Below are 14,521 nucleotides of genomic sequence, written 5' to 3'. Positions count from 1 at the left end.
GACAAACCTGCAGTTGGAGGGGAGCCCACCACCAACCACCAACTCACACCAGATGTTTCAACTCAGGTCAATAGTGACACTTCCCTAACAGTAGAGAGATAGATCCTCAGAAGCTGGTGCTCAGCAGAAGGCACAGAAGGAAAGATCCCAAGTCCGGAATGGTCACAGAGACATAGTCATGGAATTGCAGAAACAGAGAAGGTCCAGGAGCTCATCAACATGAGGGCTTCAGGAGATCATGCTCTTCTGGACAAATCAGGCATAAAAACTCAAATTCCTGACCTTCAGAAAATACATGTCAAATTGCTTGAGTCTATTCTGCTAAGCTTTGATGCCCAAGGATGAAGAAGTATCTAGAATGAAGTGTCAGATCAGAGGGCATGAGGAGAGGGAGGTGCAGGAATCACATTCGCACGGAAACCACTCCCTCCATGAGGCAGGGGGAGGAGATAATAGATGTCTGGGAAAACAAGCCTCAGATTGGGGTCTCAGAAGGCAGTGCTGTTGGGGAATCTCCACAATGGCCTGGACTCTGGTCTTTCTCACCCTCCTCACCCAGGGCACAGGTGAGGTCTCCAGGGAAGAGGGCATGCAGACATCTGGGATGATCCTTTCTCTCCTCTTCAGACTCATCTGAGGCCTCAGCACTGAGCTAATAATAGTATTTTTCCTCTTTCCAGCATCCTGGGCCCAGTCTTCCCTGACTCAGCCATCCTCAGTGTCTGGGACTCTGGGACAGACAGTTACCATCTCTTGTGCTGGAACCAGAAATGACATTGGAAAGTATAATGATGTTGGCTGGCACCAACAGTATCCTGGCATGGCCCCCAAAACTCTAATTAATAATGTAAATGCTCGGCCATCAGGGATCCCTGATTGCTTCTCTGGCTCCAAGTCTGGCAACACAGCCTCCCTGACCATCTCTGGGCTCCAGGATGAAGATGAAGCTGATTGTTCATCTTGATTACTGTGCCTCATATACAACCAGTAATACTTATCACAGTAGCCCAAGTTCATGGGGAAGTAAAATCCAAAACTGCCCTGTGTTCCCAGGCCCCCTCCTTGCTTTGAGGATGCTTCCACAATCCTAACCATGTGCAGAGGGGGCTTTGTGCAATATGGCCTTGAGAATTCAGTTCTCTCTCAGGTCCTCTCCATCCTGCAATGTAGTGAAATGAAATAGGGTTCCTGGAGAATTGCCTGGGGAAATGACAATCTCTCTTTGCTCCTTGCTATGTGACCAGAACATTTTCTTTCCATTGCTCAATGGCAGGAAGAGAAGGACAAAGAGACCTGTGTTCTGTATAATTTTCACAGTTCTTATGGAAATTCTTATTTTAAATAACAGCATCTCACTCCTGTTTATCCAGAAATGTTGTTTTACTCAATTCAGTATTCACTATTCTCTAGTCAACATGATCCTCCTTGGTGGGTTATTGTTCTGCATGTCAGTGTTTGAGAAAACAGAAACTCAGTGAAAACCTGAAGACCTAGCTGAAGGAATGAGCAGAAAAGGAAGATGTTGTTTTTCCAGTGACCCTCCATTTGACCCCATATCCAAGGAAACTGAGCAGGGAGATTGGGAGTTGAGATTCTATGAGGAAGCTCCCCTTCCCTCAGATCAATGAATCCCTATCCTGAATTCAACCTTATCTCCCTAACAGGGTGGGCTATTTTGAACATGGTTCTGTTTTCTACTGGGGAAGAGGCTTGTCTCCATCCCTCAGGAAATCCCATTATATGTGATTCTCATAATGAGCCAGCCAAAGTTCTACCTGCAATGTTATAAGAAATACCTGCAATAGTTATAAGAAATGTCTAAATACATACGTACACACACACACACACACACACACACACACACACGACATATATTATATATAATATATGTCTAAAGATTCTCTATCTATTAACTGAACCTAGTATAGACTTTGGGAAACCTATTTTAATAACCAGTTTTTCCCTTTGCCAGAACATTCCTAGTTTTAGAGGTGAAAGTGCCACTTCCTAGCAATATCCTCACTCTGGGGCAAATCAGGATGCAAGCTTAGTTTACCTGAGAACTTAGTCTCTCTCATTATGTTCTCTCCTTTAGTTGTTTTTCCAAATCATTTTCCAGTTGTCTACGTTCTTCCCCCAATAAATGATCAATTCCTTCATGCTTTAGTCATCTAGACTGGAAATGTGCATACAGTGACACTGGGTCACATCACAGTGGAAAGTGGCATTTGCTTTTGAGGACACAGAGTAAGGACTGGAGTCAGTCTCTCATCTTTGTGAAAGGTTGTACAAAGATTGTACCTGCCTTTTGAATGTGTGTCCTTGTGGAGAAACCTGTAGGAAGTAGAGAGTCCACTGTCTGGTTATTCTCTTTGGCATCTGATATGATGTTTCCAGACTGGAACAACATCAATAAGATCTTTACAAAGTTTCTACATGAGCATAGGAGGGCAAGTGGCAGATTGACTACTCTAGTGAGTCTCCTTTTAAGATGGGACCACACTTTCCTTCTGAGAAAGTATTTAATATTTTAATAATAGGGAACCTTGCAAAGAAATGCTTGCAAAGAAATGTTGTGTGAGCAGGATGGCCTCAATATAACATATCTAGGTCTGCCGTAGACCTTTGGGCAGTGAATATGTAGAGTCTCAAGCTGTAGAAACAGCCTCTTGGGTATTCTGAAATAGTGAAGCAATATACATTTAAATATTTTTTGTGAAAAGATGAGAGACTGCTATTTGTAAAATGTGTATAAAATTTGTATATGGCATTACATTAGTTTCATGTGAAGAGAAGACACTTTCAATGGAGATGTTTGAAACATTTTAGGTGTCCCAGTGATCAACAAATGCTTTTCTATACAGTGTAATTAGAGAATCAACACTTCAGAGCACTTTTCATTCATGGGTTCATAGAATTTCTGTATTAAGTGCCAGTAATTTTCCATGGCATCATTTCTGGGTTTTTTTTTCTATTTTTATTTGTATTTACCTATGTGTTTGTATATTTTTCCTATATTAAAATTTGTGTAAGGATCATCTTTAATTTTTCTGGCAAAATAAGATTCTGGTTATTGATTTCTGTGCATTATTAAACTTGTTTGCTTCATTCTTATTGGAACTTAATGATATTGTATACATGTGATGATGTATTGCTTAATGTCACATCTTATTGTGTAAGCACAAAATTCCAGGAGAACTTAAAATGAAACAGTGACTCCTCCATCACTGGGGATAGGGAGCTGGATTTGTTCCTGGTACTAATGGAACACAAAACAGAAGCAACTGTCTCATTGTAAAGTTCAAGTTATACTTCTTTTAACAAACTCCTGAGATCCAGAAAGTTCTCAGGAGACCTCTCCACAGTCATCACAAATGACAAGGATCCAATCTACTGGGTAATAAGATATGCTCAGATGTGCAGCTGATTGATTTATGAGAAAATTTACCATATTATTATATACATGTTACCATATTGTTATTATATAAAATAATAGACATTATTATGTTTGCAGTTATGTCCAAGATTATAATACATGCTAATTTAAAACACACAGGAATGACTGTGATTGTGTCAAAAGCAAAACTACCACTTCCAAGCCACCAGTTAGCTGGTCCAACTCTTGGCCAGGATGTCTTCTCCCTTGTTCACTTAGAAATATGTATTACAGGGGTGCCTGGGTGGCTCAGTGGGTTAAGCCTCTGCCTTCAGCGCAGGTTATGATCCCAGGGTCCTGGGATCAAGGCCCACATCAGGCTCTCTGTTCAGCAGGGAGACTGCTCCCCCCCACCCCTGCCTGCCTCTCTGCCTACTTGTGATTTCTGTCTGTCAAATAAATAAATAAAATCTTTAAAAAAAGAAATATGTATTAAAGACATGTGAGTAGTGGCATGTAAGTAGTTCCTTAAGTACATTCACACTGCACACAATTCCTAGTCTCTTCCCAAGGAACACTTCTCTTCTGGCATGGACCATCAACCTTGATTGGGATTTCCCCTTTCAAACATCTTGTTTAAAAAGCATAATATGTAAGGCATCTGTCTTTGGTTGGAGAGGAATTTACCTCAGGAAGGTGCACAGCTCTGAGGTAAATTAGTTTCTGCGAAAAGATTAAAACTAGGGCAACCTCTGCCCCATATAATAGAGAGCTGCACTCTGATGAGAGGTTTTTGGAGTTGAGTCCCTTAGAATAATCTACCAGATCCACAAATGCTGGAAAACTAAATCGTTTTTTGTTTTTTGTTTTGTTTTTGTTTTTGTTTTAGGTTGTTCTCAATGTTGACTGAGCTCTCTACACTTCATGCAATAGTTTTGGTATCCGCATCATGAAAAACAAATTCTTTTTCAACCTGTGCCATTGTTCTCATCCAGGCTTCCTTCAGGGGTTGGTTTTATTTGACCTCTAACTTTACTTTGGCCCTGAGCCCAGAACTGCCACACTAGCACAAACCCTGTGACAGAGCTATGCAGGGACAAACTACCTGTTCCTGAGGGGAAGGTCTGAGACACCTGATGTGGTAGGTGACACATTCCATTCTTGAGAAAGATGGAGACAAAGACAAATGTATTTGGGTGGATTTAAGGGTGATCTATGGACCTGGTACTCACTGGGAGGAGAAGAATGAAGGAGGAAAATTAGGAGAACAAGGATTCCAGATCTCACTCAGCTAACTTCCCAGGTGCTTGGGTTGTACCATCTGTGAACACCATGGGGCAGCAAAGGCCTGGATTTGGTGTGGGTCATGATTGTGATTTACCGTGATCAAGTCCCAAGACCTAATTCTTCCGGAGTCCTGCAAAGGAGAACCATGTGTGAGGGGTGACCCAAATCTATTGTGTCTCAGTAAGTTCTTAATTGATAGGCCAACAAACACTCCCAGGCCTCAGTCTCAGAGCTCTATGAGGAAGGGGTACCAAAAGAAGCATGAGAACCCACCCTAAAGAAGAGAGGAAGGCTGTGAGGTATGTGAACAACTCCAGCTCTGTTTTTGGCTCCAACAAAGAAAGGATGAATATCTCCTAATTCCAGCCCCTCTGGATCCTGTCCCCACCTTGAGGTACACAACACAAAGGTTAAGTACTGGGATTATTCATAACTATACAGGGGCTCCCACAGGAGGGCCATTCTAAGTCTGGTTCAATTTCCTAGGCACAAACATGAACTCTGTCCCAGAAAATCCATGTCCAAGTGTTTTAATCCTTCAGCCTAGTTCTACTGAACTGGGATGCAGAGGATTCTAGAATAGAGGGTCAGATCAAAGAGAGTGAGGAGAGTTGAGTTCAGGAAGAACCTTTGCTTGCATGTTCCTCCACCCTCTGAGGCAGGTGGTGGGAATAAGAGAAATCTGGGGGACACAGGCCCAGGACTGGGATCTCAGAGGCTGTGTTCATGGGCCACCTCCACCATGACCTATACTCTGGTCCTTCTCAACTTCTTACTCAAGGCACAGATGATCCCCAAATTCCTCTTTTATTATACCAATCCTTGATAATCAAGGATCCCTGATCACTTCTCTGGCTCCAAGTCTGGCAGTACAGTCTCCCTGACTATCCCAGGACTCCAGGTTTTGGAGTCATTGCTGCTCACATGCTGGTTGTGACACTTTCAACAGTGGTCCAACATTACTCAAAAGTGAGACCAAAACATGCCCTGTGCTCACAGGCTCCCTCTTTGCTCAGAAGATGTTTCCCAACCCTGTGCAGAGGGGGTTTCATGCAGCATGATCTTCAGAATTCAGTTTCCACTCATATCCTCTCCTTAATCATCATAACATCCAGAGGCAACACTCCCTCAGGTGTTTTCCTTTGGTATGATGATGACTTCCTCATTGCCTTTGTATTCTGATCCCAGACTGGCACTCTTCACAACGTTTCAACTCACTAGTAAAGAAAAGAGGAGACTCTGTCCCCAGTAGCCTGGGCTCTTTCTAAAGAGGCCTTTTTTCTTCTAGAAAGGAAGAGATACCTTATGGGTTTGTCCCCCTCTCCTCAGGAAAGTCAAAGCTACTGTTTTCCCTGATGAGCAACCAATGTTTAGCTGGAGTTCCAGGTGCCATGGGTTGCCTAATTATATAAAAATAAACAAATTGATTAAATTATTTATAAATAGATCTATGAATTGTTTGAACAACTGAATAAAGTGAGGCTTAGGCATCAACTCTAGTTGTGATCAACTCTAGTCATGTTGCCAGAAGTTTCACAGTTTTAGCACTGGACGTGCCATGTCCTCACAAAAACCTCATTCCCATTTGGGGAATCAGGAAAGATGGTCAATGTGATAGTTAAGTTTTTGTGTCAACCTAACTGGGTCTCACGGTGCCCATATGAAACATTATTTCTGGGAGTGCCTGTAAACGTGTTCCTGGCTGTGATTAGAATTTGAATTGGTGGATTCAACACAGTAGATTGCCATCCGTAAGTTGTGTGTGCATGACCCAATCCATGAGCGCCTGAGTAGAAGAAAAGCCAAAGGATGGAGGAATTCACTTCCTTTGTCCCATCTCTGGTTGAGCTGGAATCTTGTCTCACCTTCTCCTACCCTTCCATTGGAATTCACATCATTAGATTCCCGGTCCTAAGGCCTTTGGGCCCTGAGGGAATTACACCACTGACTTTCTGGGGTCTGTAGTTTGGAGATGGCAGCTCATGACATTCCCTGCCTTGATAATCATGTGATCTAATCTGCATATTTATATAAAATATTATATGTATAAAATATATTGAATATATTTATAAATATATTTATATATTTCATGTATTGCATTAAAATATGATATATTTTAATTTATATGAATCATTTTGTATACTTACATACAATCTATGTTTCATATAATCTACATACATTATAATTTTGTATAAAACATACATGTTTATGTATAAAGGATAATATATATTTATATACAAATACATATAAGTGTAAGTGTAACACATACACACACATATACATACACATAATATATATCAGTTCTGTTTCTGGGGAGAACCCTGAATAATATAGTCACCCACTTCAGTGTTCAATCTTTCCATAATGTCCCTTAATGTTCATCATCAATTATTTTCAAAAATCTCTTCACCACCTACCTTGTTCCTTTCTCTAGTAAACAGCACCTTCCTGCTTGAGTAATTGAGGCCAGAACTGTGTCATACATGGAACCCCTCAACACCTGGGTCCCAGTGCAGTGGGAAGGGGGTCTGTGCTACTGAACACAGAATACTCCTGAGTTGCAGCTCCCTGTCTATGGGAGGCTGGTTAGAGACTGCACCTGCTGTAGGCTTGTGTATCTTCATGGAGACAACCATGTTGGCAGAAAGACCACTGTCTGGTTGGGCTCTAGGGCCTCTGGTGTAAGATGTGCTCCCTGAAGGTCATGAAATCAGTGAGACCTTTACAAAAAATCCTCCTGCATGTGCATAGGAGGGAAGGGAGCCCCCATTTCCACTTCAACTGTGTTTCCTTTTAGATGAGGCCACAATTTCCTTCTGAGAAATTAGTTGTTATTTTCATAATAGGGAGAATTACCAGGAAAATCACAAGCTGGATGTCAAGTTAACATGATTACTCCAATATGAAATTTTTGGAGCTTCCATAGTCCTTCAGTCTTGTGTCTCAAGCTGTATGAACAGCCTCCTGTTTCTTCTCAAATAGTTAAACTATACATATATGAAAATCTTTTTTTAAAGATGAGAAAATAGACATCTTTGATAGAACAATATGAAATATTTTGGAGTTTCAAAAAATTTTTTGATTGAATTTTCTCTTTTATCTATTTTTTTACCATGTTAGTCACCATATAGTACTTCATCAGTTTTTGATGTAGTGTTTCATGATCCATTGTTCAAATATAACACCCAGTGCTCATTGCAATATATGCACACTCCTTAATATTTTAGAAGGTCCTAAAGTCAGTATATCTATCCATGCTTTTATTATTCTACATGCTATTGGAATCAGCATGTGACTGTGTTTAGAATTCATGTGACCATTTATTTCTCTGAGTCAGGTGCTATACATATTTTCTGGATATTTTCTCTCCCTTTCTCTCTGTCTCTTGTAACTTTTGATTCTTTAAGAAATTTCTCTATTTCTTGTATCCTAAAATAAAATAACCCAGGTATTGATTTTTATGATTTTTAATTTTTTACATGATTTAGCTTTATTGTTTATTCATCAGATTATATACAAGTGTTCATTTCACCTCCTTTTCTGGCAGTCAAGCTTAGTATTTCTACGTCATGTGTAATTGTGTGAACACAATATTCCCCAGAATTTTACATGAAACCTTTACACCTCTATTATGGGGGGTCCTGTGGGTGATCCTAGTACTCACAGAAGATGGAACACATTCAAGGAAACTCCTCATGAAGATCAGTGGTTGGTTTCTTGCAGGAAGCATCTGAATACCTGGATTGTTCAGAGGAATCTTCTCCACAGCGATCCCAAGAGACAGGCTCTAAACTAAAGGGTCACCAATATAATTTCAGTAGCTTTATTGACTGATTTAAGAAAGGTCATCATGTAGCTACCATGTTGTTACTACCCAAAAAACAGACATCCTACCTAAACAAATGTCCAAAAAATTCAGTAGCTGAATTTTTAAAACACAAAAAAATAAAATTGAGTTACAAATGATTCTTTTTCCCCAAAACGCTTTCCTTTCCCCCACCCCAGTGGCCACCAGTCTACTGTAGACCATGACTGTAGACCATGACTATATTGTTGAGAAGGATTTTGGATCAGCTGTCATGTGGTATAAACAGTGCTAGAAAAAGTGTCATCAAGGCATCTCTAGTCCATAGAACTCCTAGAAAGGAGCTGTCACTCCTGATCAGTATTTCTTTAATCCCACCTCCTTCTAGAAGAGCATATTAGGTCAAGCATCTCACTGTGCATGAAGAGAGTTTGCTTTAGGAAATCACACAACAGTAGGTCAGGTCACAAAGTGAACACAAAGAGGCTGACTGAGAACATCTTCTGCCACTGTGGCACACAGAATTGCCCTGGTGAGAAGTCCCTGGAGCTGGGCTCCTGAAGCCTAACTTGACTCTAGTTCCCCTCTCCCAGAGGCTCAGAACCTGGAATCCTTTCTCTTGATTTCAATGAGGTATCCCTTCACACTACTCAGCTCTCTCTTTCTAGCATTACTCTTGTTTTCGATTCATTTTGAGAATTCAATTGTTTTTCTTAATGTCCCTCTTATGTCATCCTTTTGAATAGACTGGGTTGTATTAATTTAATATGTGATGTTTCCTCATCCCTGAACCACACCCACCTCACATATTCTATCCCTGTGACATGGCTTTCCTGGTAGGAGCAACGTGACTCTGGGAGGGAGCATGTGGGCAACTTGATTTGGCAGGTGCCATAACTCATTGTGGAGGAAGAAAAACACAAATGGAAAGGATCTTGACTTGCATTAGAAGGGATCAGGGGGATCAGGACTAATCTGGGAGGGTTTGAATGAAGGGCAGGAAGAGGAGAAAAACATGGGTTTCCAGCTCTCTCTCAGCTAGCTGCCTTTGAAGCAGGGTGTTTGGCATTTATAATCTGGGGTCCCTAGGGCAGTGAGAGCATGAATCTGGGAAAGGCAATTTTAGTTGTTCTCCTATCCTGTATGCACTTCCAACACCTGATCTGGAGCCACTCTAAGTGGGACACAAGGGAAGGGGGCCCAATATCTGTTGTGTTCCAATAATTTCTTTACTCAAAGTGCCAGTATACTCTCCTAATCTCAAACCACTGAAGAGCAGGGCACAGAATGAGGCTTGAGGACCAGGGAACAGAGGTGCACCAAGATGGAGTTAAGGGACAATGAGAGGCTCAGCTCTGCCTGCCTTCCTGGAAAAGGAGTAATTGCATCTCTCCTAATCTCAGCCAGCCTGGAGAGCTCTCCTTACCCTCCACCCACATAGCAATGTGATCCTGGAATTCCTCTGACATCCACACCAAGACGTCCCCAGGGGAAGGTAAGGATATTCCAAGGCAGCTTTGAATTCCTAGGCTCTGTTATGGGCTCAATCTGTAATGATTCAGAAAATCCATGTCAAAGCATTTTAATGTCTGAGTAGCTAAGCTCTGATGCCCAAGGATGCAGAGGTATCTAGAATAGAGATTCAGGTCAGAGTGGTTGAGGAGAGGCAGGCCAGGAAGCACATTTGCATGGAGGCCCATCCCTCCTTTGAGGCAAGAAGAGTGGATAAGAGAGTTATGGGGTAGTCAGGCCCAGGGTTGAGGTCTCAGAAGGCAGTGCTCTTGGGGCATCTCCACCATGGCCTGGACTCTGGTCCTCCTCACCCTCCTCACTCAGGGCATAGGTGAGGACTTCAGGAAAGGGAGCCCAGGGACATCTGGGTTGATCCTGTGTCTCCTCCTCGGCATCACCTGGGTCCCCAGCACTAACTCACTAGACTATGTTCTTTCTGTTTTCAGGGTGCTGGGCCCAGTCCACCCTGACTCAGCCTCCTTCGTTATCAGGGGCTCTGGGAAGTACTGTCACCATCTCCTGTGCTGGAAGCAGCAGTAACATTGGGAGTAATCCTTATATCTCCTGGTATCAGCAGGCCTCAGGCACTTCCCCCAAGCTCCTGATTTATCGTGTAAGTTCTCGGCCATCAGGATACCTGATCGTTTCTCTGGTCTGAAGACTGGAAACACAGCCATCCTGACCATCTCGGGGCTCCAGGCTGAAGATGAGGGGGATTATTACTGCACCTCAATTACTTCTAGTGATGATTTCCACAGTGGTGCAAGTTCATGAGGAAGTGAGACCAAAACCAGCCCTGTGCTCACAGGCACCCTCCTTACTTTGAAGATGCTCACCCAACATGGAGACATCTGGAAGTTCATTTCCATGGAGGCCCCTCTCCTCTGGGGCAGGTTGAGTGGTTTCTTCAGAATATTCACACTCCCTAGAACTCCTTCATAGTCTGTTTCTTGAGGGGGCATTTGTCTTCTGGTAGGGAGCAGTCATCTTTAATCAGTTTCCCCTTAAAACCATCTACTTTAGAAAGCACACTAGGTCAGGGCATCTCTGTGTGGATGGAAAGTAGTTTATCTCAGGAAAATACACAGCTCTGAGTTAAGTTAGTCACAGCATAGAGAAGATGAGGAGGAGAATGGCCTCTGTCCCATGTAACAGACTGAGAAATGCACTTTGATGTAAGGTCCTGGAGCGGGGCTCTTTAGAGCAATCCTGACCTCAGTTCCTTCTACCATATCCACAAACTCTGGAAAACTCTACTCCTATTTATTTAGACTGTTCTCCGTGCTGACTGAGTGTTCTCGCTCTTGCTTTTCTCTCCCATGTTTTTTGTTTCAACATTGTAAGAATAGAATTGTTTTTCTTCCTGTGCCGTTCTCATCCAGGCTTCCTTCAGATCCTTGTTTTATTTGACTTCTAACATTTCCTCAGCACTGAGCCAAGAACTGCTACACTAACACAAACCCAGCGACATGGCTGTCCAGGGACAAGCTAACTGGTGTAGCAGGTAACCCATCCCTCTCCTGAGAAAGATGGAGACAAAGACAAACATTTTTGGATGGATTTGAGAGTGATCTAGGGACCTGGTACTGACTGGGAGGGGGAAGAATGGAGGAGGAGAAGGAGCAGAGCATGGATTCTAGCTCTCACTCAGGGCCTTCCCAGATGCTTGGGTTGTACCAAATGTGGCCACCAAGAGACAGCAAGGGCCTGAATTTGGGGAAGGTCATGACTGCAATATACCTTCACTGGTATGAAGTCCCAGAGCTGATTCCTCCTGAGTCACGCAAAGGAGGGCCATGTGTGAGGAATGACCCACAACTTTTGTGCCCCTGTAAGTCCTTTCCTTGAAAGACCAATAGATACCCCAGGCCTTAGCCTCAGAGTCCTTCAAGGAAGGGGACAGAGAAACATGAATGCTAATCCTAGTTAGGAGGATAGGAAAAAGAGAAGTAATGTGAACCATCCCCTGCTCTGTTTTTGGTGCCTACAGAGGAGTGAATTTCTCTTAATTCCAGCCCCTCTTCAACCTATCCCCACCCACAATTCACACAGCACAGTGAGAAAGTACTCGGATTATTCTTCAACTATATGGAGACTCCCAGAATAGGAACTAAGGGACAATCCAACTCTGGCTCCATTTCCTGGGTACAAACATGAGCTCTGTCCTAGAAAATTCATGTTGAAGCGTTTAATGCTTTGTTTGAGTTCTATGCCTTCAGAAGCATAAGTATCTAGAATGAAGGGTTAGATCAGAGGGGTTGAGGAGTGGGAAGTACAGGAAGCATATTTGCATGAGGTCCCTCATCATCTGAAGCAGGTAATGGGGCTATGAGAGGTCTGGAGGAGCCAAGAAAAGGTTTGTGGTCTCATCAGGCTGTGCTTTGGGGGCATCTCCATCATAAGCTTCACTTTGGTCCTCCTCACCTTACTCAGGGCATTGGTGAGACTTCCATAGAAGGAGTCACAGGGATATCTAGCCTGATCATTTGTCTTCTTTCCTCAGTTTCTTTAAGGTTCTAGCACTGATCTCAACAGAGTGTGTTCTTTCTTTTTTCAGGGTCTCAAGACCAGTCTACCTTGAATGGCTGCCTGAGACTGTGGGATGGACACTCACCATTTTCTGTGCTGAGGAAGGAGTAATATTGGGCATTATAATGCTGTCTTCTGGTACCAGGAGCACTCAGCATGGCCTTCATACTCCTGATTTGCTATGCACATTCTCAGGTCTCAGGAATCCCTGCTCACTTCTCTGGCTCCAGGTCTGGAATACAGCTTCCCTCACCATCTCTGAGCTCCAAGCTGATCATGAGGCTGGTAATCTCTGTTGCTCATATGCTCCTGGTGGCACATCCATAGTGTTCTATGTTCATTTGGATATGAGACCAAAACTTGCCCTGTGTTCACAGGCTTCCCCATTGCTCTGAAGATGCTCCCCAACCCTGTGTGTAGGGGGTTCATGTAGCATGGGGTTGGGAATTCAGGTGTCACTGTTCTCTCTCTCTCTCTCTCTCTCTCTCTTAAGTCAAAGTGAGAGGAAACACACTCCACCTAATTGGGAAATGATAGAGCCTATTTGTTTCTGTTACATGGTGCTAGATAATGATGCTTTCCAACTGCAATGGCAGGTACTGGGGATCATGAGAGTCCTACAATGTACTTCCTGCAATTTATTTACCTATTTTTATGTTTTTGTTTCATTTCCACTTTTTTATTTAAATTCAATTACTTAATATATATTATATTATTCTTTCAGAAGTAGAGGTCAGTGATTCACCAGTCTTATATAACACCCAGTGCTCATTACATCACGTGTCCTCCTTAATGTCTATCACTCAGTTACCCCAACTCCTCACCCCCCTCCCCTCCAGCAGCCCTCAGTTTGTTTCCTATGTTTGAGAGTCTGTTATGGTTTGTCTCTGTGTCTGGTTTTGTCTTCTTTTATTTTTTTCCTCTCTTCCCCTATGTTCCTGTTTTTTTTTTTTTCTTCAATTCCACATGTCACTGAGTCATATAATAGTCTTTCTCTGTCTGAGGGATTTCACTTAGTAACCCTCTAGTTCTATCTATGATGTTGCACATGTCAAGATTTCATTTTTTGATGGCTGTGTAGTATTCCATTGTGTATATACACCACTTCTTCTTTATCTATTCATCTCTCAATGGACATCTCGAATCATAATTTTAAATGACTGTTTCAAGCATAATACAGTCTAACAAAGAATACATTTTCCAAAATTGATGTTCTTATTTAACCCAGTTAACTACTTGACTTCTTTCTGGTTTTGTTTTTGACTTTTTAAAAAAGATTTTATTTATTTATTTATTTTGACAGTGAGAGGCACAGTGAGAGATGGAACACAAGCAGGGGGAGTGAGAAAGGGAGAAGCAGGCTTCCCATGGAGCAGGGAGCCTGACGTGGGACTCTATCCCACCACCCCATGATCATGACCTGAGCCAAAGGCAGACATTTAACTACTGAGCCACCCAGGCGTCCCATGCTTTTGGCATGGTTTTATTGAGTTATTTTTATATATCATACTATTCAACCATTTAAACCAATGGCTTTAGTATATTCTCCAAATTGAGGCAACACTACCACCAACACATTGCTATTGTCCTCAAAAGATACCCTATATCTACTGGCATTTATCTCTAATTTCCCACCAATTCTCCCAGCACCTGTCAATCACTCATCTACTTTCTGTCCTTTAGTTTTGCCTAGTGTGCATATTTCATACAAATGGAGTCACAAAATATGGCATCTTTGAGGTGGACTTCTTTCACTTGGAATAATATTTTCAAGATTCATTCATGTTGTGACATGTACTAATATTTAGTTACTTTTACTCCCACATATATCTCATTATAATGATAAATTACATTTAAGAAGTGAAATGTAAACATTTTTTAGTCATTCCCACTTTTTCCTTGTCAACATGGCACACTCCTTGGTGAGCCATTCCTCTGTATGTCAGTGACTGAAGCAATAGTGCCAGAGAATAAATCTGAAGACATACATGAGGGAATGAGGATAAAGGGAA

At 42.2% G+C, this 14,521-nt stretch overlaps 1 gene segment (V, D, J or C); it reads left to right on the top strand.

Annotated features, from left to right (window-relative positions):
* Nucleotides 1-10,265: 10,265 nt before the first annotated feature.
* Nucleotides 10,266-10,754, top strand: LOC308337853 (immunoglobulin lambda variable 2-14-like). The segment is given in 3 exons: nucleotides 10,266-10,311; nucleotides 10,427-10,593; nucleotides 10,641-10,754.
* The last annotated feature ends 3,767 nt before the right edge of the window (nucleotides 10,755-14,521 follow it).

This window comes from Martes martes (assembly GCF_963455335.1).
Source record: "Martes martes genome assembly, contig: scaffold_400, whole genome shotgun sequence".
NCBI classification, from domain to species: domain Eukaryota; kingdom Metazoa; phylum Chordata; class Mammalia; order Carnivora; family Mustelidae; genus Martes; species Martes martes.
Note: the sequence above shows the minus strand (reverse complement) of the source record. Positions and strands in the feature narration are given on the sequence as shown.